Genomic DNA, 25,977 nt, shown 5'->3' on the forward strand with positions numbered 1-25,977 from the left:
TTTGTGCCATGGCAAATCAGGGTATTGTCACCAACAAAGATAGATGCTAGGTAGGCAGAAACAACATGCATCCACAATTCATCTTTTTCCTCATTCTCCTCTCTCTCTCTCTCTCTCTCTCTCTCTCTCTCTCTCTTTCTCTCTCCCTCTCTCTCACACACACACACATGCAACTGGCTTCTTCAGACACTCTGACCTTTATGATAGGACATGTGGCTGCCAACGGATCTTAAATCCACTTGGCCACACTATCTCAATCCCAAGCCCAACAATCTCAGTGAAGGTTTTGCATCAGTTATCTGCTGCTGCATAACAAATGATCCCAAAACTGAGTGGCTTAAAACAACAACCACATTTATAATCTCACATAGTTTCTGTGGGTCAGGAATCCAGGGGTAGCTTAGCTGAGTAGTCATGGCTCAGGGTCTCTCATATTCCAGAAATCATCTGAAGGCCAGACAGGGGCTGCAGAATCCATTTCCAAAATAGTTCATGCACACGGCTGGGAAGTTAGTTCTGGTTGTTATAGTTCTTCACCACATGGGCCTGTCTATAGGCTGCTTGAGTGTCCTCAATCAAGCATAGCAGTTGGCTTCCCCTGAGGTGAGTGAAAGACAGAGAACATCAGCCAGAAACTATCGTTTTTATGACCTGCCTCAGAAGTCAAATACCATCATTCTATTCATTAAAAGCAAGGCACTAAGTCCAGCCCATATTCAAGGGGAGGGAAATTAGGCTTAACTGTTTGGAAGGAAGAGTATCAAAGAACTTCTGGATATATATCAACACCACTACAGAACTGATTAGTCTTTCTTGGGTCAAGTTTTCACCCTTGAACCAATCAACTGTATCCAGAGGCAGGGTCAAGTGCTAACATGGCTGTCCTCTCTACTTGTGTGGATATGAATGGAAAAGAAGTTTCTAGAAAGAGGAGCTACACAACCATAGAGAGCTCTTTACCTCTACCTCCAGCTCCAGAGAGAAAAATCCCAGAGAAGCGTTTCGATTGGCTCAGCTTGCGGCATATGCCCCTCTCAAGAGCCATCAGTCACAGGGGTCAGGGTGCAGGGTCTGGTGCCAGAATAAGGGAATGGAAGAGGAATCCAAAATGGTCATGGACAATAGTGTCTACACTGCGTGACTTTAGGTGGGCCACTTAATCTTTGTTAGGTCTTAGTTTCAACATCTCCTAAATAGTGATGATAAGGCCTTCCGTATAGAGTTGACTATTTTTTTTTTAACTTTAAGTAGGCTCCATGCCCAATGTGGGGCTTGAACTCCCGACCCTGAGATCAAGAGTCGCATGCTCTACCGACTGAGCCAGCCAGGCACCCCATAGTTGCTACAACTATTAAATTAGGTGATATCTGTAAAGCACAATGCGTAGCCACATGGAAGTGTAGTCAGATGATCCTTGCTGCTACAAGTACCTAAAACTTACACTGGCATTTTTAAAAAGTAATATATAATTGGAAAGTCTCAGGACCCACTCTTCTCATTCTCTTGGTTCTTACTTCCTCACTGTGATTGACTTCCTCCACGAGCAGGCTTTCCTCATGAAAGCAAAAGAGCTGCAGCAGTTCCAGGCCTCATGTCTGAAACCCACACAATCCACATACACACAACACACACACACACACACACACACACACACACACACACACACAGAATGTCTTCCTTCCAACATCACAAGCAAGAGTCCTGACGTTCACTCTGATTGGACTGACTTAGATCACATTCCCACCTCTGAACCAATCAGTGTCCAGGGAAATGGACTGTGCTGATTAGCTGAGACCAATCAAAACCCACCCTGATGGTGGGGGTAGAGTTGGTCTTCCAGGAGCACAAGGGGCAGGTGGGAAGAAGTGGAATAAAAACCAGGTACTATTAGAAAAGAGGGTCGGCTGGCTGGCCACCTCAACCCTTTTGTGTTACAGCAGCAGGGTTGAGCAGTTGCCACACGGACCATGTGGCCCACAAAGCCTAAAATAGTTACTCTTGGGTCCTCTACAGAAGAAGTTTGCAGACCCCTCCATGCAGGCAAGCATACGATTTCCATTGCAAGAGTGCTAAAAGTATCTACTTCTTTCACTCTCCTCTCCCTTCTCTTTTGAGAGACATCATGACAAACCAGCAGAGCAGGCACGTGTAGGCAGAAGGATCTTCCTAGGGTCCATCAACTCCCACCCCGTTGGCAGTGACTAAACACAAAGCCACAGAATTCACATCAGGCAGAGGACTGGGTTGAGAAGAGCTTTCATGGCTGCTGGAGCGTATAGGCTCTGACTCCATTACCCACTGGAGAACTTCACCACTCAAAGATCAGTGACGCAGCCTAGATGACGCTGGCAGCCCATGGGCTGCAGATCCCAATTTTCCCTCTGTGATAAATGAGGAGCAATCTCCAGGAGCTCTAGCCTGAGAGACAGCCCTAGTTAAATCACTTTATCGCCCAGCTGAGAGATGGCCAGCTTGGAGAAGAGGTACTCGGGCGGCATATTAACTAGAGTCAGCATCGGCACACAGGCCCTTTCTTGGAGCAACAGACTCCTCCCTCCTCCTTCCCATCAAAGCACGGAACTCCACCCTGCAAGTGGCCACTCTTCCTGCCACTCCCTTGTGAAAAGAGACTGGGCATCTGCGAAGAATATGCCCACCCTCCGTGCACATGTCCAGTGAGATCGCTGCTTGCATGTTTGCGGAGTGGCAGAGAACGTGTACATCATGGTGTCCCTGCAGACACTTGAAATGCTGGTCTATCAAGCTTAAAAGAAAGCTCCAGAGCAGCGGCTAGGTGCACGGGCAATGGAGAGATTCAGAATGGGTTTCAAATCCCAGCTCCTCAATTCACTATTTATCATGGTCAAGTATCTCAGTTTGGGATCACTCAGAAACCTCCTCTGGGACAAGGGTCCGAGTGCAAGCAGGTGATTTAGGCAGTGACCTCATGAAGCACCAGCAGGGGACTGGAGAAGAGATGGAACTATGCAGGGTATGTATTAAGGAAGCTACCAAGGAGGTCAACCGGGATTGAATTCTGTTGGGGACTCCTGGGAACCAGTGATGTTCCCCATCCAAGGAGCTACCTCATCCAAGGAGCAAGGGAGCTGGGGTATTTATACACCAACTTCTCCTATAAATCATTATTCGAGGGCTGTCCCAGGAGGCATTAACTCCCTGCCACTTCTGGCCTGCTATGCATGGGGACTCTGGTGGTCAGTGGGATCCCTCTGTCAAAGAGCTGCAGATGCTGAGGGTTGGAAGTCTAGCCCATGAACTCTGAAATGGTAAGACCCAAGGGAGTAAGTGTGGAGGGGCACCATTAACATACATTACAACAAGCACTCTAAATCCTCTGGGAGTCAGTTTCCTTACCTATAAAATGTAATAATACCTAATATCATGGGATTGCTTTGAGGGGTAAAGGCAATACCATAAGTTACAAAATTCAACACAGTGCCTGGTGCAAGTAAACATTCAATACGGACAGCTCTGTTTAAAAGACTCAGGCTGCATGGGGCACCTGGGTGGCTCAGTTGGTTAAGCGTCTGACTTCGGTTCAGGTCATGATCTCGTGGTCCATGGGTTCGAGCTGTACTGACAGCTAAGAGCCTGGAGCCTGCTTCGGATTCTGTGTCTCCCTCTCTCTCTGCCCCTCCCCTGGTCATATTCTGTCTCTCTCTCTCTCTCCAAAATAAATAAACATTAAAAACTAATAATAAAATAAAAGACTCGGCTACAAACTCAAATATGCAATGAATCCACGGCTCATTTTTACGATCAGCTCTGAACCTCCTCCCACCCCCCCCCCATCTTATAGGGTTGGTGAGAAATTCAATCTCCATATTTTGGGGTGGTCCATCCACATTTCTTTTTTAAGTTTTTTTTTTTTAATTTACTTAAGACAGAGAGAGACCAAGCATGAGAGAGAGGAGAGGAAGGGCAGAGAGACAGGGAGAGAGAAGTGCCCAAGCAGGCTCCATACTGTCAGTGCAGAGCCCGGAGCAGGATCGATCTCAGGAACCGTGAGATCATGACCTGAGCAGAGATCAAGAATAGGATGCTTAACTGACTGAGCCACCCAGCGACCCCAGTCCTTCCACATTTCTAAGGTGGCACGGAATCTGGGAGGCTTAATGTGGAGCTCAGGAAACAAAAGATAGGCCTCTGGTCCTCAGTTCCCCATGTGTTGCTAATGGGCTATCATCCAGCTCTCTACAGAATTGCTTAAGCTTGGCCACAGAAATCTTGTGCAGACCGAGAGCCCCAACAGCCAGGCTCCGTCTTCCTTAAGCGTACCCCAGTCATTCCACACCACCACATCCCAACCACCAGGGGCGTTCCAGCCATCCCCCTCAGGATCCTATGGAGAATCACGGCACCTGCAGAACTCCAGCCAACCCCCTTCTGGCGTTGAGGAGTCTCCCTCCACTCCCACCGCTTCTGCCGTTTCCCTGCTCCTCAAGAGCACTTGTCTCCCTGTCCTTCCCTTTGAGGCAACAGGATCATCTAGGCTGCACATCACTGTCAAGCTATGAGTGGAGACGTTCTGTGACAGTTCACTCTCCTACAGCGTCCCTGAAAGCTCTCAGTAACCCAGTCCTCTGCCTGATGTGAATTCACAGGCTTTATAGGTAGGTCATTGGCTACGGAGTAGGTTTTGAGTCTCCCCGGGACAGTTCTGCCTGCAGACGACACTTGTCCACTTTGTCATGATGCGTAACAAGACAGAAGAGGAAAGAGGGAAGGAAACAAACATTTATCGAGTACCAATAGAAGCAGACATTGGACGTCTGCCTACCTCACGTCCATCCTCTTTTCTCCTTTCTTAGCAGTATCCAGCAGAGAGGAGAATTTGCAGATAACGCCTCACATTCTGATTCATCTCTTGTAGCAAAAAAACCACAAATTAATATCTCAACGAATTATCCTGCCTTATAAGACTTTGTGCAACATCAACTATCATCTCATACCAAATTCTAATATAAGCCAGGAGCAAGAGCCATTGGTCTCGTGGGAAAAGAAAAAGCCAAAACTAGAAATTCTATTTGTTTGGGGCTTGGTTGTTTGGTTTTGCTTTGCTTTGCTTTGCTTTGCTTTTTCCGGGGAGAATTAATAAGTTAATTCCTGTAGAGGAGAGTGCCTGGTATACAGTAAGCACATACTAACTGTGCTGTGTGGTCCAGCACAGCAGATATGCCATTCTGAAGACGTGTTCACACTGTAAGAAACAGAACTGGGTTATTTCTCTGGGAGTGGCCAAATGTCTGCTTCTCAAAACAAACAAAATAATTTCTTTCCCCGAGGGAATGGGAGAGTGATCCAGGAAAATATCACCTTGCCTCCTCACCATCAAAGGTACCAAATGCATGAAAATTTAATACAGATCATTTGCATCTATTTGGGGCTTTTAGCATTTCAGAATGGTCTCACCTCAAGGCTTTGCAAGTGTCAGAAACCCAGCTCAAAGTAATGAAGCCTAAAGGGGAATTTGCTGACCAGTATAACCTGGAAGTTCAAGTGTGGTTTGATCCAGGTACTCACAAGAGAGCATCAATACTGGGTTCTTTGCTATTTTTCATCTCTGTTGGCTTCACTCTCAGGTTGGTGTTTCCCCAGCATGACTGACAGCAGCTCCTTGCTCACATCCCACCAGCTAGAGATCCCAGCAAAAATTAAAAAAAAAAAAAAAAAAGAATATCTCTGTAGCAGTATCTCTCTCCTTAGTCCTGGAATGCATTCTTTTTTTTTTTTTTTAATTTTTTAAACATTTACTTATTTTTGAGAGACAGAGCATGAGCAGGGGAGAAGCAGAGAGAGAAGGAGACACAGAATCTGAAGCAGCCTGCAGGCTCTGAGCTGTCAGCACGGAGCCTGATGTGGGGCTCGAACCCACAAACTGTGAGATCATCACCTGAACTGAAGTCAGATGCTTAACCAACTGAGCTACCCAGGTGTCCCAACATTCTTTTTTTTTTTTTAAGCTTATTTATTTATTTTGAGAGACAGTGCAAGTGCAGGAGAGGCAGAAAGAGACAGAGAGAGAGAGAGAGAGAGAGAGAGAGAGGGAATCCCAAGCAGGCTCCACACTGTTAGCACAGAGCCGGGTGTGGGGCTAGAACTCATGAACCTTGAGATCATGACCTGAGCCACCCAGGTGCCCCGGTCCTGGAATGCATTCTCATTGGACAGCTCTGCAGTCATGTGCATTACCTGAACCAATCATTGTGCTGGAGGATGCAGCGCATGTTCTGATTGGCCAGGCCTCATGTTGCCTCTCAAGGGAGACCGGAGTAAGACTGACGAATCCAAACCCCCACCGCCTAGAGGAAAGATGGCTTCTCACTGTAAATCAGAGTGATGTTACCAGAAGAGGGGAAAAGTGTGCCAGGCACGCATGCATAACTGATACCCCTGCAGGATCCACAGCTATCATGTAGTTTTCAAGGGGCTCTATGATCCCCAAAATGATCATTTAGGGTTTTTGCTCCTTTTTAATCTCAAAGTCATACACACTCACTGTAATGATTACTTTTATTTTACAGATGTTGAACCTGAGGTTCAGAAGGAACAAGGGACACCCAAATTCTCAGTCAGTCTGCCTCCAAAGGGCGGGGGCGGGGGGGGGGATGGTCCTTAAACCACTGAGCAGATCTGTCCACTGTCTTTTCTTCTAAGGTCCATTTACAGGCCCAGGGGTCATTTTCAGGACTGTCCAAACTCTTCTTCTACTATATACATAAACCAAAGGAACCAAACAGCGTTCCTCACCCCTCACTCCCACGACCCAGGAAGAGCAAACTTCAGGAGCCCGTCTGTAGCCACCTGGCATGGGGACTGATCACCAAGCCAGTAAGCTTGGGCTGGGTTAATACAGCAGTCACCTGAGCACTTGTTAAAATGGTAGATCCCTAAGCTCCACCCCACATGCCTGGGAAATCAGAATCTCTCAGGCTGTGGCATCCAGCCTCCAAGATGGTCCCCTGTGATTCCTGCCTCCCAGTGAATCCCTGGTATTTGCAACCTTTTATTGAGTCCCCTCATCCCTGAATAGGCCTGACCTGTTGTCTTAGTTAGCTCAGGCTGCTATACCCAAAAAAATACCGTATATGGGGTTGATGTAAACAATAAACTATTTCACAGGTTCTAGAAGCTTGGAAGTCTAAGATCAAGGTGCCAGGGTTCACTTCCTCGTTCACAGATCACCATCTTTTTGCTGTGTCCTACATGGCAGAAGGGCGAGGGAGCTCTCTCAGTCCCTTTTATAAAGAGGTCACTCGTCCCATTCATGGAGGCCTTCGTGACCTAATCACATCGGAACGGCCCCTCTTCCTAACCTGTCCCATTGGGGATTAGGGTTTCAACGTATGAACAAATGCTCAGTCCATAACACCCGTGTAACCAGTAGGCTATTGCGGAAGCTGACTTCTGTGGCTAGGTCATAAACAACATCACATCTGCCTTGCTCTCTCTTGAGTCAGTTGCTCTGGGGCAAGTCAGACACCATGTCACGAGGATGCGCAGCCAGCGTGACGCAGGTTTCCGGATGCCGAGGACCCGAGTTCCGTGACCTGTGAAATCAGTCCCCCAGCTCCAGCCAGGCCCTGGCCCACACCCTGACCGCAGCCTCATAAGAGACCACATGCCAAAACCAACCGGGAAAGATGCTACCTAATTCCTGACCCTCAAGAACTATGTGAAGCAAAAATGCACTGTTGTTTTAAGCCGTTAGGTGTCAGGGTGATTCGTTACGTAGGAGTAGATAGTTACTGCACAGAGTGAGCCTAGAAATCTGCATGTTTTATAAGCTTCCTGGATAAGTCAGAGGTGCGTTCCGATCCCAGCCAATGCAGCCCCAGGATGTTCCTGCAGCGTTGTATGGAGGGGACAGTGGCGCTCTCTCCAGGGAATTAGGAAGCAAATTATAGTCAACCCCCAAATTATAGACAGTGATGCAGGTACACAGCCATACCTTTTTTCAAAGGAGGCCTAGTGTTATTTCATGACACGTTGAATGAAACACCAGTCAGCATATACTAAGCCATCCTACTTTTGTTCCATAAGGAGTATTATTATGTAGTCCCTCGTGCCCCAGGAGTCACCCTCCTGTAAATATACAATAAAGGCTTTTATTCCCTAAAAAGAGTTTACTTCACTCCAAAATTTTCAGCTAACAAGCCCACAGCAGCCTGATCGCTTAGAATTAGTCCCAGCTGTTTCTTAAGGTTCCCCAAGAATCCATTCACCCCGGGTTCAGGAATGAGCCCACACGTCCTTTTGACCTTGGCATCCTGCTGTCCTACCTCTGTATTCTGCTGGGACGACTCCCACCCCTAACCCCAGAGGCAAGATGCTGTTCCCCTGACGAACTTCACCACACAGCCCTCGAAAATATCCAAGTGAAACCAGGCTGTAGGGTTTGTGTTTTTTTTAACACGTGTGAAGTACCTGAAAATCCCACTGTAAAAATTAGTTTTAAGGGGGGATGGGATAGGCAGTGGAGGCAGTAAAGCATAGTGGTTCAAATCCCGACTCCGCCTCTTAAATCGGCCCCTTTGCCTCATTTCTCCGCTGTCCCGCTGCCCGCACAATTCCAGGGCCACAGTTCGTATTGTTTTCTATGCATATAGCACCCCCTGGAGTTGTGCCTTCGTTTCCTCGTGTAAAATAAGGAATCTAATCATAATTCATAAGGTCATTATTAGGATTGGGTAGGTTAACTCCTTCAAATAAAGCCCTTCAACAGTGCTTGGCCCAGAGCAAGCATTCAACAAACGTCACCTGTTACTTTAACTGCCATCGTTATTATCCACATAGACTCCACACACATAATCCCGCTGCCCTCCTTAGAAGTCACCCCAGTTATTGTTCAAGCAGGCACACTTGCGGGATTTTCTTTGCATTTACGTACACATAGAAACACATTTTTGCATTGGTTTTGTGTTTCTCGAATGAATGGGACCATTCTCTGTGTATCGTTCCCCGGTGGCATGTGTCAGAGAAACACCCACACACAGGTACGGATCTGGCTCACTCTAGTGCAGATATACCATGGTTTGTCTAAGAGTCCCCACCAGATGGACGCTTAGCTTGTTCCCAGTTTTATGCTATTACAAACAACCCCTTTTGTTTGATGCTGCGGAAAACGTCAATACATGCCTCTTTGTCCATCACACTAGTGCTGAGACGAGATTCCTAGAGGTGGCATTTGTGGGCCATAGGGTATTTGCACTTCAAATGCTGACAGATCCTCAGGCTGTGCGACACTACAGACAGCAAGATAAGAGGAGAGCCTTTGTCACATGGAGATTAATTTAGACCCATTGGGGTTTTTTAATTTTTTTTTATGTTTATTTATTTTTGAGAGAGAGAGACAGAGTGCCAGTGAGGGAGGGGCGGAGAGAGGGAGACACAGAATCCGAAGCAGGCTCCAGGCTCCGAGCTGTCAGCACAGAGCCCGACGTGGGGCTCAAACTCACCAACAGCGAGATCGTGACCTGAGCCCAAGGCACACGCTCAGCCAACTGGGTCACCAATTTAGAACCACTGTTAAGAAAGTCTCCTCTCTCTCCATCCTGAAGAGCAGACACCACATTCAAGCTCCATGACAAGGAGCTGCTCGCTGAGCACTAAAGACATTCTGGAGAAGGCGGGAGGTGGGGGCAGGGGTCTCCACCCCTCCAAGTTCCCACCCAGCTCCTTCTGGATGAAGAAAGATAAGGAAGAAGACCAACAACACCTCCTCATGAAGCAGGGAGCGTCTCCTCCACCGAGAAGTCCTGTCACCGCCTGCAGTGAGCCTCCTGGCCCAAATGAGACGACTGCATTGGCTGGCAGGACATTTACAGCTCTGTCTGCTAGGTCTTATACATCACCACTGGGAGGGAGACCAACCCTGGAGACCTGGGTCCTCCTCGCCAAACCCTCCCTTTCGCCTCCAGCCTCAGGTGATGGGAAGATCAAACCTGCACGTCCCTCCTGCCACCATCTGGCCCTCAATCCCCAACCCCAGTGAGCAAGGGCTCAGATGAGAACACACACCCCATCTCCCAAGAGCAAACAAGCACATGCAGGCCTGCAGCAGCCCACCTCCAAGTGCGGAGGCAGATTCTTCTCCAGCCCTGCAGGGGCACGTTCTGCTAACACACACACACACACACACACACACACACACACACACACACACACACGGTTTGCATTAGGTTCTCCTTAGAATACCTAACAGCTTCATCTGTGCTTCAGCATTTGGGCTTTCAGCGTCTCCCCAAGAACTGTAAATAGATCATTTTTCTTATTTTCTGCTCACTGAGAATCAAGGGATGTTCCTTCTCAAAGGTAAACTCCAGTCTTCTTCCCAGAAAGCAGGAAATGCGTGTAATGTATTAAATCAGGGTTTTCCACGCGTTCCCCGAAAATGTACAAGTTGACTCTACCCCAGGAACTTTATTAAACATGTATTTATATTTTTCATTGCTTCAACAATATTTACTGAGCACTACTACACGTAGGACATAGTGTAGGTGCTGAGGACACAGAGGCGGAAAAAACAAGCCAAGATTCTACAGGGGTTACATTTTAGCGCACAGATACGTGGGGGGAAAGCCAACAAATATTTTTTAATGTTTATTTTGAGACAGAGAGAGAGCAGGGAAGCGGCAGAGAGACAGGGGGAGAGAGAATTCCAATGCAGGGCTCGATCCCACGAACCGTGAGATCATGATCTGAGCCGACGTCAAGAGTCAGAGGCCTAACGGACTGAGCCACCCAGGCGCCCCAAGCTGACTAATATTTTTAAGTGATAAGGGTTATCCTGAGGATTGTGAGAAGAGCAGACCTTTTTTTTTTTTTTAATGGTTTGTGTTGTTCGAAACTTTTCCATTTGGAAAAGAAAATCATAGTTTAGAAGAATATTGATGCGGTGCGTGTTCACAATATAGTGCTGCATGAAAATCACTGAGTACAGAAGAATATTCAAAGTGCTAGCAGTGTGTGTGTGTGTGTGTGTGTGTGTGTGTGTGGTTTTTGAGTGGAGGAATCAGAGAGGAATGTGTTGCTTCATTTTCTTTGTGCCCTTCTGTGTTTTCCAAGTGTTACGCATAGAGCGCACACAGTTTTTATAAATAGGGGGGAAATGTTATTTAACAACTGGAACTGCTTCCTTGCCCCAAGGTATTCTATCCATCGGTCTGTCGGAACACCTGAATGTTCTCCATTAGAGTCACTCGTTTGATTAAACCCTGTTTTCGCGGAGGCGCCTGCTAAAATACGGAAGAGGAACCGCACGCTGGTCTCTGTGAGATCTCACACTGTGAAGCAGAAATGTGAACAAGGGAATCTAAAAATGAACTGTTGCTTTGGAGAGCGGGCCCCCCCCCCCCCCGGCCCCAGCCCCCGGCTCAGTGAGACGCAGGCAGAGAGGGAGCACGAAGAAGAGAAGAAGAAGCGATGGAGAAGCGGAGACCAGCGGGGCACAGTGGGGAGGAGGGGAGGAGGCATCTAGCCCAGCCGGGAGGCGGGAGGCGGGAGGCGGGAGGACTCCCATCCATGCCCCTCCACCTACTCCCACCAGGCCGACCCCCAAGAGTTATTCTGGAAGCAAGGTCAGCGCTAATTAGCACACTAATGAACAACCTGTTTGCTGCGAGGAAAAGGAAACCTATTTGTGCACGGTTTCCTCGGTGGTGATCGGTGTGGCCCAAGTTTCAGAAGCTCCATCTAGGGTGACGTCACTGCCCCCTGTCACAGGGGCCAGAGCTGAATGCCACAGCAGCACCCAAAGGGCTCACTCACCCATCTCTCTCTCCCTCTCTCCCTCTCTCTGTAGGTTTTCATCCAGAGTCCTGTATGGCAACACCTGACAGAGGGGAAGGCGGTCCTCAGAACCACGGCGGGAGAGCAGAGGGGAGGGGGGGGCCAGTCGGCCAAGAGATGAACCCTTCCCGATGTGATCCTACCATGCACGCCTCTGCTCCACGACCTCCTGCGCTCCGTTCCTGGTGCCCGAACCCAAGATACCCTCAAAGCCTCCCTCTGCTCCACACGGTGACCACGCACATCGAGGGGCGGGGGGTGGGGCGGGCAGGGGGAAGCAGGGGTGCGATTTAGCCAACGTCACTTAACAAGTCAGGAGCACAGAGGACCACGAGCCAGATCTCTGACATCACGTCACTCAGCCTCCATTACAGCCCGTTTCTCCTGCCCTCCCGGGAATCTGAGGTGCGACAATATTGATCATCAAGGGAAGGTTAATATGAAAAGAGAATGTACCTAAATTAAGACAGACGAGTGCAAAAATATCAACCTTACCCCAGTCCTATCAACCGGTCCGCAAGTCTTGTTGGCTCTCCCTTCAAAATCTATTGGGGATCCAGCTCCTCCTTCTTACTGAGGCCACCTGGGGCCAAGGCACCAGGATTTCTGCTGCTGCCACCTCCCTCTCTTCCAGCTTCCACCCTTGGTCCACGACAGGCCGTTCACACACACAGCAGCCAGAGTCCTTTCTTTAAGATATAGATTGGATCATGTGTCTCTTTCCAGCTTGGAGCCTCCAGCGAATGACTTCTGGCGACACTTAAAACTTTCACTTCTCACCCTGGTCTATGAGGCAGGACATGATCTGTCTGCGTGTCCGACCTCCTCTCCTACAGCATTGTCCTCACGAACCCTGTCCTTTCTATTCCTGGAAAGCCCCCAGCTCTCCCCCGACCCCACCCTCTGCCCTTTGCACATGCTGGTCCCTAGCCCTGGAGTTCTCAGCCCCCAGTGTCTGCACAGCTGGCTCTTTCTCTCCCTTCAGGTCTCAACTCAGATGTCACCTCCTCCAAGAGGCCCTCCGTGAGTCCGTATAAAACCCTCTCCCCCATTTACTCCCTTCTCATCAGTTGGGTTCACTCTTTCAAAAGAATTTCTCACCCTCTGAAATTACTTTGTTCACCCATCTGTTTGTTAATTGTCCTCCCAGACCACCACATAGACACTACCGGGGCAGGGCCCAGGCCTGCTTTGTTCAAGCACCCAGTACACAGTAGGTGCTCAATAAATACCTGAGAAGAAAGGGAGGGAGGATGGGGGAGAGTGGGAGGGAGGAAGAGAGAGAACGGGAGACCTGTTGAGCTCCTCACGCCCACGTCCATACCACAACTCCAAATACTCAAGTAACGGCTGACCAGGGCAGCAAGCCCGGAGCCGGCCCCACCCTCCATCAACACCGCGACAGCGGGTATTGTGTGTCGCTTGGCAATGAGCCCCCATGTGACCGGTCATGGCTATTCAGAACAGCCAGGGCCTCTGCTACTGAGGTGAGCAGCCATTTTCTCCAAAGCTTGTAACATCACTGAGAATGCTTCTCTCCAGGTCAGGTTTATGGCTCTTACCTGACGCTCATTATAGGGTGTTATAATAGGTCTGAGAAAAATAGCCAACACCTGTGGAATTCTGCCTCCCAGGGTCCGGCCTTGGCCTTGGGTCCTGAGGTACACGGGTGCACATATCACAGGCTCGGCAGTCTACACTGAGCTGGGGAGAAGTTCCGACCTGCCTGGTGCTGAAAATCCCTTCCCCCTGCTCTACAAGGAGCAGGGGGCCAGGCCAAACCAACCATGGATGATCCCCCTCAAATCCCACTCTCTCCCTCCGGCAAGAAGAAAGTGATATTGATTCTGCAGGCTCTGGGGATGGTAAATTTGCCCCTGTCAGGCAGGCTCTACCAAGCTGGGGAGAAAACAAACCACTCCAGCACCTAAATCTAGTAAACCGAGGAGAGGTGGCAGCCAGGATTGCTGCAGGGAGGGGAGGTAGGGGCCAGGAGAGATTTACGGGGCACCAGCAGGAGAGAAATGGGGGTGGTTGAGCCCATTCTTCTGCCAACCCCAGATTTATACACTCCAGGCCTAGTTCACTGTCCCCACGGGACCTCAGGGACCTTCTGGTCTCTCCTCCTAGCCTTGGGGAGATTAATCACACAGAGAGGAGGCGAGTGTCGGTATATCGCTGTGGGTGTGGGTGTGGGTGTGCCTGTGTGTGCTTGGATATGTGTGTGAACTGTGTGTCTTTGTGTGTTGGCTTCAGTGCATTTGTGCATTTTGTGTATGTATGCGTTTGTGTTTCTCTTTGGCTACTCCTTTCAAATGTATGCTATCAGTATCTCTCTGAAACAGCCTTTGGGGAGTTGAGCCTCCTCTACCAACGTCATGAAGCCTCATCTTCCCTTCTTGAATGTCAAGGCACCTTTTCCCATGCTGACCACAGAGCAAACCTTGGAGGTGGTCTTGGGTTATATCCAGGGATAAATGAACATCTGTGATTGCAGTATGCTAAGAAAATGAGATGGGTAGCCCTAAGCCCCTAGCTGATGAATACCCTCCTCTTTCCTTCTTGCAAACCACTTCTGGTTTAGAGCAACGATTTTAAAATCCTGTGTCTGGGGGCGCCTGGGTGGCTCAGTCGGTTAAGCGTCTGACTTCGGCTGAGGTCGTGATCTCACAGTTTGTGAGTTCGAGCCCCACGTCAGGCTCTGGCTCTGTGCTGACAGCTCAGAGCCTGGAGCCTGCTTCGGATTCTGTGTCTCCCTTTCTCTCTGCTCCTCCCTGCTCACATGCTATCTCTCTCTCAAAAACAAATAAGGATTTAAAAAAAAATTTTAATAAAATAAAATCCTGTGTCTGTAGTCTTTTTTATTTCAACATGAGCAGCCCTTCAATTCTCCCTACCTCTGCCTTCATGACCTGAATGTTACCAAATGAGGTGGCAGCATCAGAAAAAATCAAAGCAGGCTGAGTCCTTAAGTCATTGCATGAAGGACCACCACCTAGAGGGTTGACTGACCCTCACCAGAATTCATAGAGGAGAAATACAGCTTTGTGGTATGAAGCCATGGAGATTTCTGGGCGTGCTTGTTACTGCAGCATTAGTGGGCTTATCCTGACTAATATAACACCTAAACCATCACATATATATATATATATATATCTCCTTGGTGAGATACACCAAAACACTTTGAGATGTGCTGAATCTGACTATTTCTAAGGTCCTATTCATGTCCAACATGAAGACCCTAACCTCTTATGACGGAATGGCCTTCATTCTTTCCCCAATCATATGACTAGAATCTCTACACAGATGAAATCTCATCCCGACATCGCCACCCAGCCCTCTGGAGTGTTAGGAGACAAGTCTAAAGATGCTGCCGGGTTCTCCCATTATGGCAAAACATGAAACTGAGGTGTCTTTGTTGTGACCATGAGGCTTCTATGTTTACTACTCACCTCAGGACTCGGCCAACTGTATGTCACCCTGTGCTGGGCAACTGTTCCCAACCCAATCCAATCCCTTCTCTCCAGGTGCCTTTCTATGATCAAGACCCTTCTGATTAAGGACACCACTTTGAAATTATCCACAGAAGACTCCCCAGAAGTACCTTTTGGCTTCAAGCAAGCCCGGTGCCTTGAGGGGCTTATCCCAGCTTTTGTCCAGGTGAATTGGTCACTCATGTCTAACAACAGTGCCAGTGACCTAGGTTCAAATCCCCACTCTGGCATGTCCTAGCTGTGTGATCTCTTGGAAAGTTTCTTAGCCTCTCTGGGCCTCATGTTCCTCATCTGTAAAATGTGGACAATAACAGTAGCTACCATGGGGTTGTCCTGAGGAAATATAGAACATGAAACTGGTTCTCCAAGCTGAAGTGAATCAGAGTAGCCCTTCATGTAAGCAGAATAGGGAAATACACTGTGTTCATAAATTCTTTTCCTCCCTGATCTGGCAAAGTGTCAGTACTTTTGCCAATAGAGTCACCAGTTTGCATTAGGATATTGCCACTAGAAATAAACTCGATCTGACAGACTAGCCCTTTGACTCACTATTGCTCTCTAGCTAAGACTGACTTCTCGAATGTGTCATTGCTATCAGGAATGGGAGACAATGAGACAGGGGACCAGTGGATTTTCATGATGAGAAGGAGAGCCCATGCTTGGGCATTTCTGGAGAAGTACAGGTCAAATGATAAAGAAGCCCCAGGCACTAAAGAGACAGCATGAAAGTAGTATATGAATCACTTCACTTGAGGTCACTGTTTCTTCCTGCATAAAAGCCACAGGATGCACTGAGAGTCTAAAGTGGATGCCACAAATTTTAAAGTGTAGTGGACTGACTTGTTATCATTGCTATTGCCATAACCATTATAATCTGCCCTACTCACAAAAGCCCTTACAAAACCACCCCTCCCTCAGTGCTCCTTACACCTTCTCCTTCCTGTGTGGTTGGATGAATCAAAACCAACACTCTCCAATTTCCAGGACTCTCCTGGAATCATTGTTTGTTCTCCAAGAGGGTGGATTTTAATTCCTTTGTAGGTGAGAGCCTGGCTTCCATTCCCTCTCTGCTGTCATGGAAACCAGGGCACTAGCAACCTGGCATGGAAACAAGAATATGATTTTTTTTTTTCTTTCACCAAGCAGAGGAGAGGCTAAGACAACTTCTGGGCAGGGGGAGGAGGCCTTACAGTTGATTTGATCTCCTTTTGTGAAGGAACAGCTACCCAGAAGATGCCAACAGAAGGTGCCACCCGGAGCTGTTCAGCCACAGAGCCCTGGAACTGACTTCAGAACCATGGAAAGCTCCCTAGGACTTAAAGGTTGAGAGAGGAGGCTACACCATATCCTGACTTCTAGAAAAGCAGAGTATTAAAGATGGGGACTGTGCTGTGTTTAAGAGTGTCAGAACCACAAAGAGGAAATGTGAAATATCATTTAGTTCACAATCACTCAAAGTGTGTTCTGAGGGCCTGCATCAGAATCATCTAAAACACCATTCCTTCCAACATCTGAATCCTTCTCTGTGGGGCGGAGTCCTGCATTGTGCATTTTAACACACTGCCTCAAAAAATTCTGATGCACATCAAAGCTTGAGGCCAACTGATCTAGTGCCACACTCGTATTTTTCAGGTGGGGAAATGTGCTAGTCAAAGTGACGTGCATTTTCTCAGTTCAAACAGCAAGTTGCAACCAGAATCCATGTGTCCCAATTACCAAGATTTCTCTGAACCATCCAGCACTGCTCTGAAGTCCCATTTCAAAACCCTACCCTGAGTACCTATGCTGATGGCCCTGGCGAGCACATGAGATAATCATGCCTTAGGTCATCTTTCTGAGAGCTCTCTCCTACGACACAAATTCTCACTGGGAGAGGCAAATTGTCTTACCACCATATTCATATCCCTGGAATCTAACACAAACACGGATGCTCAGTGCATGTTGGCTGAACTAACTAATCGATTCGTGTACCAATGGATGAATGAACTACTCAACAATGGGGTGTGATGTCTCTTTAATGGAGCTATAATAAAAATTCACATTTATTGAGCAAGCTTACATGCCAGTTTCAGGGCTAAGAAATCAACACTCAGAGCCCATTGGGTTTGCACAACAACCCAATGAGATAGGAACTATTATTGTCCTTAATTCAAAGATGAAGAAATACAGCGTGGAGAGGTGTAGTAATTTACCCAGGGTGCACACAGCTGTGGCAGAGCTGGGATTCACACCCAGGTGTGCTAAATCCAAAGGCTGAGCTCCAAGCCACATTTTTTGGACACACCAGGAAAAGGCACTTGCCCTAATGAATGGCCTCTGTGCAGTGGGAAGAAGGCTAAACAAAAGGATATTCAAGCCCCTGCGATGTGTTTGGTCACTAGCCAGAGCCTCTGCTTTGAGCTTACCAAAGAGAGGTTAAACCCACCCACCCACCCACCCATCCATCCATCCATCCATTCCTTCATTCTGAAAATATTTGTTGGCCACCTAGTGTGTGCCAGGCCCTGTTCTAGATACGAGGGAACAGTAGTGAACAAGATAGACAAGGTTTCTGTTCTAGTTGAGGGAGACAATCAGCACACAAAGAACTAACAAATAGGTACTGCGATATCGGGCAGTGATGAGAGCTAAGAAGAATACAGCAGGGCAAAGGGGATAGAGAGTGACAGGGCATGGAGGGAAACAGCCAGGAGAGCTACCGACACACAGCAGCTGTGTCTGCAAGAACCCCAAACAACTAGCTGAAAAATAACATGTCAGGCCACCCACTGGTTGGCATCAGAACGACCAAACCATCTCAGTGCGTTTTCTCCACTGAACTCATCTTATGTTGTCTTATTTTTTCTCTTTTAACAGAATCATTGATGAATAGATAGAAATAGAACCCGAGAGCCGGAGGCTATGACCGATGCTCCATGCTCTGGCCCGGCCCGGGCCTTTTTTCTGGTTGAGATAGCCCTGCTGTGAACAGTAAGGACTGGCAGGAGTGCCTGCTCCGGGCTCAGAAATAAGAACAGAGGCCTGTCCATTGACAATCGTGTCAGTTGGGACTCTTTGGATACAGGTCACGGTAGTTTTCTAAATCTAACATTAGGAATAAAAGGGGACATGTAAGGGTACAGAGTGTTTCAAAAAAACCAGGCTAGGGACATTCCAGGACTCAGGAGGGACCTGAATGAGCAGCAGACGGCTCTCAGGATGCCTGCTTCCTCTCTACGTCTGCCACTCAGCCTGCTTCTCTCTCTGCGTGTGGGCTGTCCAGTTTATGTGACGAGCCAGAAGCTAGCTGCCCACCGCTCCTGAGTTTTATAGTGCTGCTCAAAAGCATCCCTCTGACACTAAACCTTCTTAGTCCCGATCTCAGATTCCCAGGGAAGAGGTTCTACTTGGCACATTTGGGGCTAGGGACTCCCACCTACGGTCAGTCGGCTCTCCAGGGAGAAGAGAACTTCATCGAACAATCATGGCGAACCTGTGTGTCAGAAGAGTAATGGGGGAATTGTTTTCAGGACTAATGGAATCAGAGTGACCTACACAGGATCTCATAAACTTGCCATGACCATGATATATCCCAGACCCTAAAAACAGAGAAAATGCACACTCCAAGGGTTGAGCAATTTGACCGGGGAAGAACTTGGGGTCCATACTACATGGAAGCCAGTGATGGGGATGAGAGAGTTAAGCCGAACCCATGAACTCTGAAAAGCGCCCAACTCCACTCGGTAGTCATTGAAATGGCCTCCATAAAGCTCCGAGGCAAAATTATAGATCATCATTTTAATTGAGTGCAATTGGCTATACATTAATATTCATGATTATTAGAGCAGCTAATTTTCCTCTTTATAGAAAGTGAGTGGGGGATCGTTTCAGCTGCTACTTACTTTTCCTCCCTTAGATTTCTGCGGGGGAGGTGAAAGAATAAAAGGCATGGCACTTGAAATCAGCCATCAATTCCTGAATGTTGGGTAATTATTAAGGATTTTTAATTGCTTTGACCTCTTAGACGGGGCTGGGGAGAAGCATCTTAGGAATATAAAAAACACACACATACACGAGCCTCCAGAAATGGCTCCTCCGGTTGGATGAAAGCAGATTATCTAAATGAGAATCTGATCCATTCCTCAGCCCCACTAGCCTGCCAAGGATAATAGTAACAGCAACAACCACAATGATTGGATTGCCATCAGAGCCCAAGCGGGATGAGGAGGATATCTGCCTGAGGGTACAGCTAACATGGGCTAAGAGAGAACAGGCAGGGTGACAAGGGGGCCCATGCAAGGTAGCAGTGGCAGGTGTAACAGGATGATTGTTTCATTGGTCAGACAGTTAAATATACTGAGGAAAATGGCAGCCAGCTTTCTCATCATCAGAAGGGAGTTACAAATATGGAAGTGGAAAGAATCAGAATAAACTCGATGGTGATAGATTTGAATCAGAGGTACCAATGTGACTTTATGGTTTTCAGTATATAGAAAAAGTCTAGAAATAAATACAGACGTGAGCATGTGTGTGTGTGTGTGTGTACACATGTGTGCACACATGCGTGCACACGCGTGTGCACACACACACACACACACACACACACACATCCCTGAGCTTTGTCCACGGAGGGGCTCTCAGAACTGTGATGCCCCAACAGCAATACACACACCAGGACCAACTTTACTTCTAGATAACCCCCACTGAACTGAACCAGGGCTCCCTTGAGAAATGGTTGATTCCAGGGCTGCTGGCTCAGGGAGAGTACAGGATGAGCCTAGAACATCTTGCTGGGCCAAAAAGCAAAGCAGTGCTCAGAGTAAAACGGAGGTTGTATCAAGGGACGCAGAAGACAGCTTGAAGGGACTCTCACTGGCCCAAAATGAGGCAATCTGACCACTAAAATAAATGATAATAGTAATGGATTAAATCCTCTAAGTAAAATAGCAAAGAATTAGTTCTTAATGTTATGAATGAATGAATGAATGATTTGGTGACGACATTTACATAGTTTCAAAGAGCTGGGGCTCCTGGGCGGCTCAGTTGGTTAAGCATCCGATTCTTGATTTCGGCTCAGGTCATGATCTCGTGGTCATGATATCAATCCCTGCATCAGGCTCTGCACTGACAATGCAGATCTTGCTTGGGATTCTCTTTCTCCCTCTCTCTCTACCCCTCCCCCACTCATGCTCACTCTTTTTCGCTGTCTCTCAAAATAAATAAATAAACAGTAAACAAAAAAAAAAAGAACCTTTCCACAAAAATATTAAGACAGAGGAAAAGAGTAACTTCACAGCAAAAAGAAGCTTGGCAGAAACCACCTTAGTCACATGACCAAAGAGAACAGACCAATAATGGGACACATGGAAATCGCATGCCACCTGGCAGGATTCAATAAGGACACAGAATTGCTCCTGTGCCATTCCTGCCAAAGATGCACGATCCAAAGCTAAACTCAAGGGAACATCAGACAAACCCAAACTGAGGGACATTCTGCAAAATGATGGGCCTGTCCCCTTCAAAAGGTTGAAGAATGCTCCAGACTAAAGGAGACTCAAGAGACAGGACACCTACAGGCAATGGGCAATCCTGAACTGGACCCTTCTGTTACAAAGGACATCATTGGGACAAACAGCAAATGCTGAATGGGGTCTGAGGATTAGAGGTTAGTAATGTGTCAGGGTTAATGTCCTGATCCTAACAGTTTTATTGTGACTATCTCAGAGCCTTCCTGTTTTAGGGAAATAAATTCTACTATATTCAGCGGTCATGGATCATCAGGTTGGCAGCTTTCTTCCAAATGGCTCTGGGGGAAAAAAGGTACTTGTATTGAACTTACAACTTTTCTATACTACTGATAATTGCCAACTTGAGTGCCTACTGTGTGCCGTGCACTCCATCACTGCTTCTGTCTTACAAATAACCTTACAAAATATTTCTAGTTCATTTTACAGGCGAGGAAACAGAAGTTCAAAGAGGTTAAGCATCGTGCATAAGACTGTTACTTCTTTCATTAGACAAGTATTCATTGCATCTCTGGGGGCTGTGTGAGGCACCAGTACATAGAGTAAGGAATAAAATAAGCATGCCCGACCTTCATGAAGTCTCCAGCCCAGGAGGAATATAGGCAATAACCAAGAAAGCAAACAAGGAAATAGTTCCAGGGCGTGACGAGGGCCATGAAGGTACCAACAAGAGGTGTCAGGAAAGATAACGTTGGAGGGTAAAGGATGAGCCAGGTCGTGTGGACCTTTATAAAATTTGGATTGCATTCTAAATCAGTGGGAAATCACGAACATGATTAATGCAGGGGAGTGGCAGGATCTGATTCATATTTTAAAGGAATTCCCTCATTGTGGAGAGAGATAAGACGGGACAAGAAGAGAAAATGTAGGGGCCAGAGAGCTAGTAGATGGCAGAGCCAATGTGTCCCCCACCCCCCACCCAGATCTGTGTGACCTCACTCTCTTGACACTGAGGGCATGCACTCTGGGTGCCTTCCCATGTTCTCCTGCACTTACCAGGTCTGGGCATCCAGCCCAAATTCCATCTGTCAGCTCCCTGCCTTGGGCTTTCTTTGGCCGTCCAGAGCAGGTCGACAGTGCCCGGAATCAATGCTGGCTCTGTCACCGGGAGAGCATCCCTCGACTGGTGACACTGGGAGAGCATCCCTTGACCAGTGACCTGTCAGACCTAGTGGATAAATACCATAGCTCCCTAGAGCAGGAAGTATTGAGCGAAATGAGCCACTTCATAGCAATCTGGGGCCAGTCCGTGTTACATAGAGTCTAAAGATGGTGGGGGGAGGTGGGGTGAGCTCTGGAATTAAATGAGATCTGGGCTCTAACCCCAGTTCTGCCACTTAGTGGGAGAGGGAAGTGAGAGGCACACAGGCTCCTTAGGCTGGGGCCAGCGAAGACCTCCCTCCTTTTTGTTGTTTGAGTATCTTCCGTTTTGGGTCTTCCAGAACCGGGGGGCACCAGCAATGGCCAACAGAACTTTCTGCGATCCGGGGAACGTTCTTTACCTGCACTGTCCAGTCTGGTAGCCACTAGTCACATGTGGCTATGGAGTACTTAAAATCTGATTAATGCAGCTGAGGGACTGAAGTTTTCATCCGACACCATTTTCATGAATTTGAATGTAAATAGCGACACACGGCTACTGGCTTCCACGTTGGAGGGCGCGGGTCTACCCCCTTGGGACAGACGCTAGGGCCCATCCCGCTGGAATGGGCACCCGCACCCGACTTCCGAGCTCTCCGGAGAAAGGCAGCCGGTGGGAGCAGCAAACCACACATCCAAAGCCACGTGACCCCTGTCCTCTGGTCGCCAGGATCGGCCACTGGGCTTCTCTCTCCTTTGTCCTGCCTGAACAGTGCCTTTTCAGAGATGCACACGCATTTTCATAAGAATATACAGTGCTAAATTGCATCTCTCTCTCCTGACACAATTCTCTCTCTAACGAGATTTTCCCCATTTTCCACAGCAGCTGTGCTGAAAGGCCATCTTCTGACTGAGCCGTGACGCCTGAACGCAAGGGATGGGCGGGGCATGAGGCACAAAGCCAGAGGGATTTAGGTCTATTTTCTCACCTCTTTGGGGACAGCCAGCTAATATAATCAAGCCAAAGACGATTTCCCTAACGCCCGCTGCGAGGCCAGCTGACCGGCACCTGCCTCGGCCGCTTGTAATTGACGGCGTTGCCAACAGACAGAGCCTCGGCCGTGGGACAGCCCGGCCCGGGGGCCTCGCATCTCTGGAGTGAACTTTCTGTTGCCCTTTACGAAGGGTGAAAACAGACCCATTTCTTGCGAGAAGATGAGCGGAATTTATTCTCTAATAGGAGATGGTGAGAGGAACTTTGGTGGTCTGAGAGTTCTTCGGGCAAGCCGAGCAGAAGTGACGCTTTCCCTTGTCCCTTAATAGCCATTCTGGAGCCCTGGTCTATTTAGCCCCCACCCGTCACTGACCCCAGCCCTTTCTCCCCACCTCCCGTCATCTCTCACCTGCAGGAACAAAATCACCTTCTCAAAGACCTCCCTGCAGGGCGCCTGGGTGACTCAGTCGGTTAAGCCTCCGACTCGATTAGGGCTCACAGTTCATGGGTTCAACCGTGTCGCGCTCTGTGCTGACAGCTCAGAGACTGCTTGGGATTCTCTCTCTCCCACTCTCTCTGCACCTCCCCTCCCTCTCTCTCTCTCTTAAAAAACAACAACAACAGGCTTCCTGGCTTGCATTCTGCTCCTCTCACACCACAGCCAGAGTAACTACTGGCGGGCAGAACAGGCCATGTTATGGGGCTGTAACAAGCAGTCCTCAAAAGCTAGTTACTCCTAACCATCATGACAATCAGGGTTCAGGTCTTGCTCAGGTTCCGTTCAGCTAGGACGTCGGCTCCATGGCCCCACCTGCAGGATGCCAGGACAAACGCTGAGGGCCGCTCCAGATGGAAAACGGACAGCCACCCCTCACTCCCCAGGCTCCCTGCACGCGGCAGGCTCTCGTGCCCTCCACCCTGGCCTCGTCTCCTCCTAGGCCAGGCTGCGACAAGGGCCAGGAGGCTGCAGAATCTCCGAGGGGACAAATCACCCTTCCTGTCAATTGCACTGCGACAGTTTATGTCAGGAAGAAAACAAACGCACACGGGGACACTCCCTCCCCGATTTAGCACAGGGCCTATTCCCTCATCCCTTGGGCACCTACGCTGAGATCCACAAAGCAGTGAGTCAATCACTCACTCAATCAAGTGCTGATTGAGGTTTTACTTTATCGTTGTTAGCATTATGAAAGGAGTTTGTTAAAAAAGAAAAAAAAAGTATTTGTAGACAGGCCACCCTACTTTTTTTTTTTTTTTATGGTTAAAATGAAGATTTCACACCGGTAGCAGAATCATCCGATGAACAGGGAGGAGGAATCTTTTCCTGGCCTGGCCAGTGCCTATTTCACACCCTTCTGGACAATTTTCCTGGCCAGGGAGAAAGACATTAAAAAGGTGGCTCTTGGGATGCCTGGAAGGCTCAGTCGGTTAGGCGTCTGAATTCAGCTCAGGTCATGATCTTGCGGTGTGTGAGTTTGAGCCCCACACCCGGCTGCCTGCTATGAGCACAGAGCCCGCTTCGGATCCTCTGTCCCCCTCTCTCTCTGTCCCTCCTGCACTCATTCTGTCTCTCAAATAATAAAAAAAAAAAAAAATTAAGGTGGTTTTTTTTTTTTTTTCTTTTTCTTTTTTTAAGCAGCCTGAGCAGAAGCTGGGGCCTGGGGTTCCTGAGTTCCTCTCTGGTGAGGGGAGAGGGGGGAAGCCGGGGACCAGGTGACTCCCAGTTCTGCCAATTAGTATCTGTGTGTGATTTAGCCTCAGTCTCCCTATCTGTAAAATGGGGATGCAAATAAGTTTGAGGATTAAATGGTAGAGTGAAAACAAAGTGCCTTATATATTGTAAGCATTCTATATTTTGAAGTGCTTTTACATTTTGGGGTTGCTCTGGCTCCTGATGTGTCTTCCCCATGTCTCTATGAGCCGGCCACTGCCCTTCCTCCAGGGCCACCTCTGCTGGGAAGCCCTCCTTGATTGGATTTCCTCGGCCAGTGAAGATCTTGGTCACCCCCGAATCTGCATGCTCTTTAGGCCTCAACTATGAATTCTGGATAATTCTCGTCTCCCCAGCTAGACCTAAGCTAGAAACGGAGCTCTGATTTCTTCGTGTCTGTTGCTGAATCCAGCAGGGGTTGGATGCACAGCTCAACACCATTCTCTGTGTTCCCTTCTCCCTTGACCAGTCTTCAGACCACCCTTTGAGGGAGGTTTCAAGGGCAAATTAGGCCCTGCTGTGGCCCAGGTTACATGACAGATAAGTCAGGAGCGCTTATGGCCACGCCCCCCCCTCCCACCTCGCCACCCCACTCCTGCCCTCCCCACCCTCTCACCCATGCCTCCAGCCGGGCTGAGCTCTCTGCCCTTGTGCATTTTCCAGACTCCATCCCACAAGCTCCTCTGCTTTCAAAACACCCACCCTCCTCTCCGTCACTTGGTCTACTGCTGCCCTGTTCAACTCCTCTCATTCTCCTCCTCTCGGTCCCACCCTCCTTGAGGACAGGGACCTGGCCTGCCTCGGTACTTGCCATGCCCTGGGGGCCGCAGCACCCAATCACAAGCAAGGGAATGAGTCCCTCTGTTCTATCTAGGGAACAGGAATTACAAACGAAGCTCTCTGCTTGGCTGGCAGGAAGAGGAGAGGCAGGAAGAGGCTGGCAGACACAGAAACCCCCTCACGCACACTCACCCCAGGAGCGGAGGTGATGGAGAAAACGATCAGGCACTGACCCATGCTACAAGCCAGGTGGACGTCAGAAACACTCTGCTAAGCGAAAGAAGCCAGACCTGAAAGGCCACATAGTGTACAATTTCATACATATGAACTGCCACGAAGAGGCAAATGTGTAAGACAGAAAATAGATTAGTGGGGGAAAGCGGGGGGGGGGGGGGTGTGTTACTAATGGGAAGTAGGCTTCTTCTGGGGCAGGTTAACGTGTTCTGGGATTAAATCGCGGTGATGGTTGTACAACCTAGGGAGTATACTAAAACCACTGAATTTTATACCTTAAAAAGGGCAAATTTTATGACATGTGGATTATAGCTCAATAAAAAAAGATGATGATAGATACATAGATAGATATTTTTTAAGTTATACCAG

At 48.4% G+C, this 25,977-nt stretch overlaps 1 long non-coding RNA gene across 3 annotated transcripts in view; it reads right to left on the reverse strand.

Annotated features, from left to right (window-relative positions):
• Positions 1-311: 311 nt before the first annotated feature.
• Positions 312-25,977, reverse strand: part of LOC109277500 (uncharacterized) — a 51,644-nt gene continuing 25,978 nt past the window's right edge. For 2 of the 3 annotated variants that reach the window (XR_002085173.2, XR_002085174.2), the window contains exons 3-4: positions 5,545-5,656; positions 4,801-4,887 (exon numbers count right to left, since the gene is read on the reverse strand). This is a non-coding gene — a long non-coding RNA (uncharacterized LOC109277500). Of the gene's footprint in view, positions 599-4,800; positions 4,888-5,544; positions 5,657-25,977 lie in introns of those variants that run through there. The other variant, XR_008422153.1, reaches the window with a different exon arrangement.

The sequence above is a fragment of the Panthera pardus genome, unplaced genomic scaffold (assembly GCF_024362965.1).
Source record: "Panthera pardus isolate Hobbes unplaced genomic scaffold, ASM2436296v1 HiC_scaffold_15, whole genome shotgun sequence".
Lineage (NCBI taxonomy): Eukaryota > Metazoa > Chordata > Mammalia > Carnivora > Felidae > Panthera > Panthera pardus.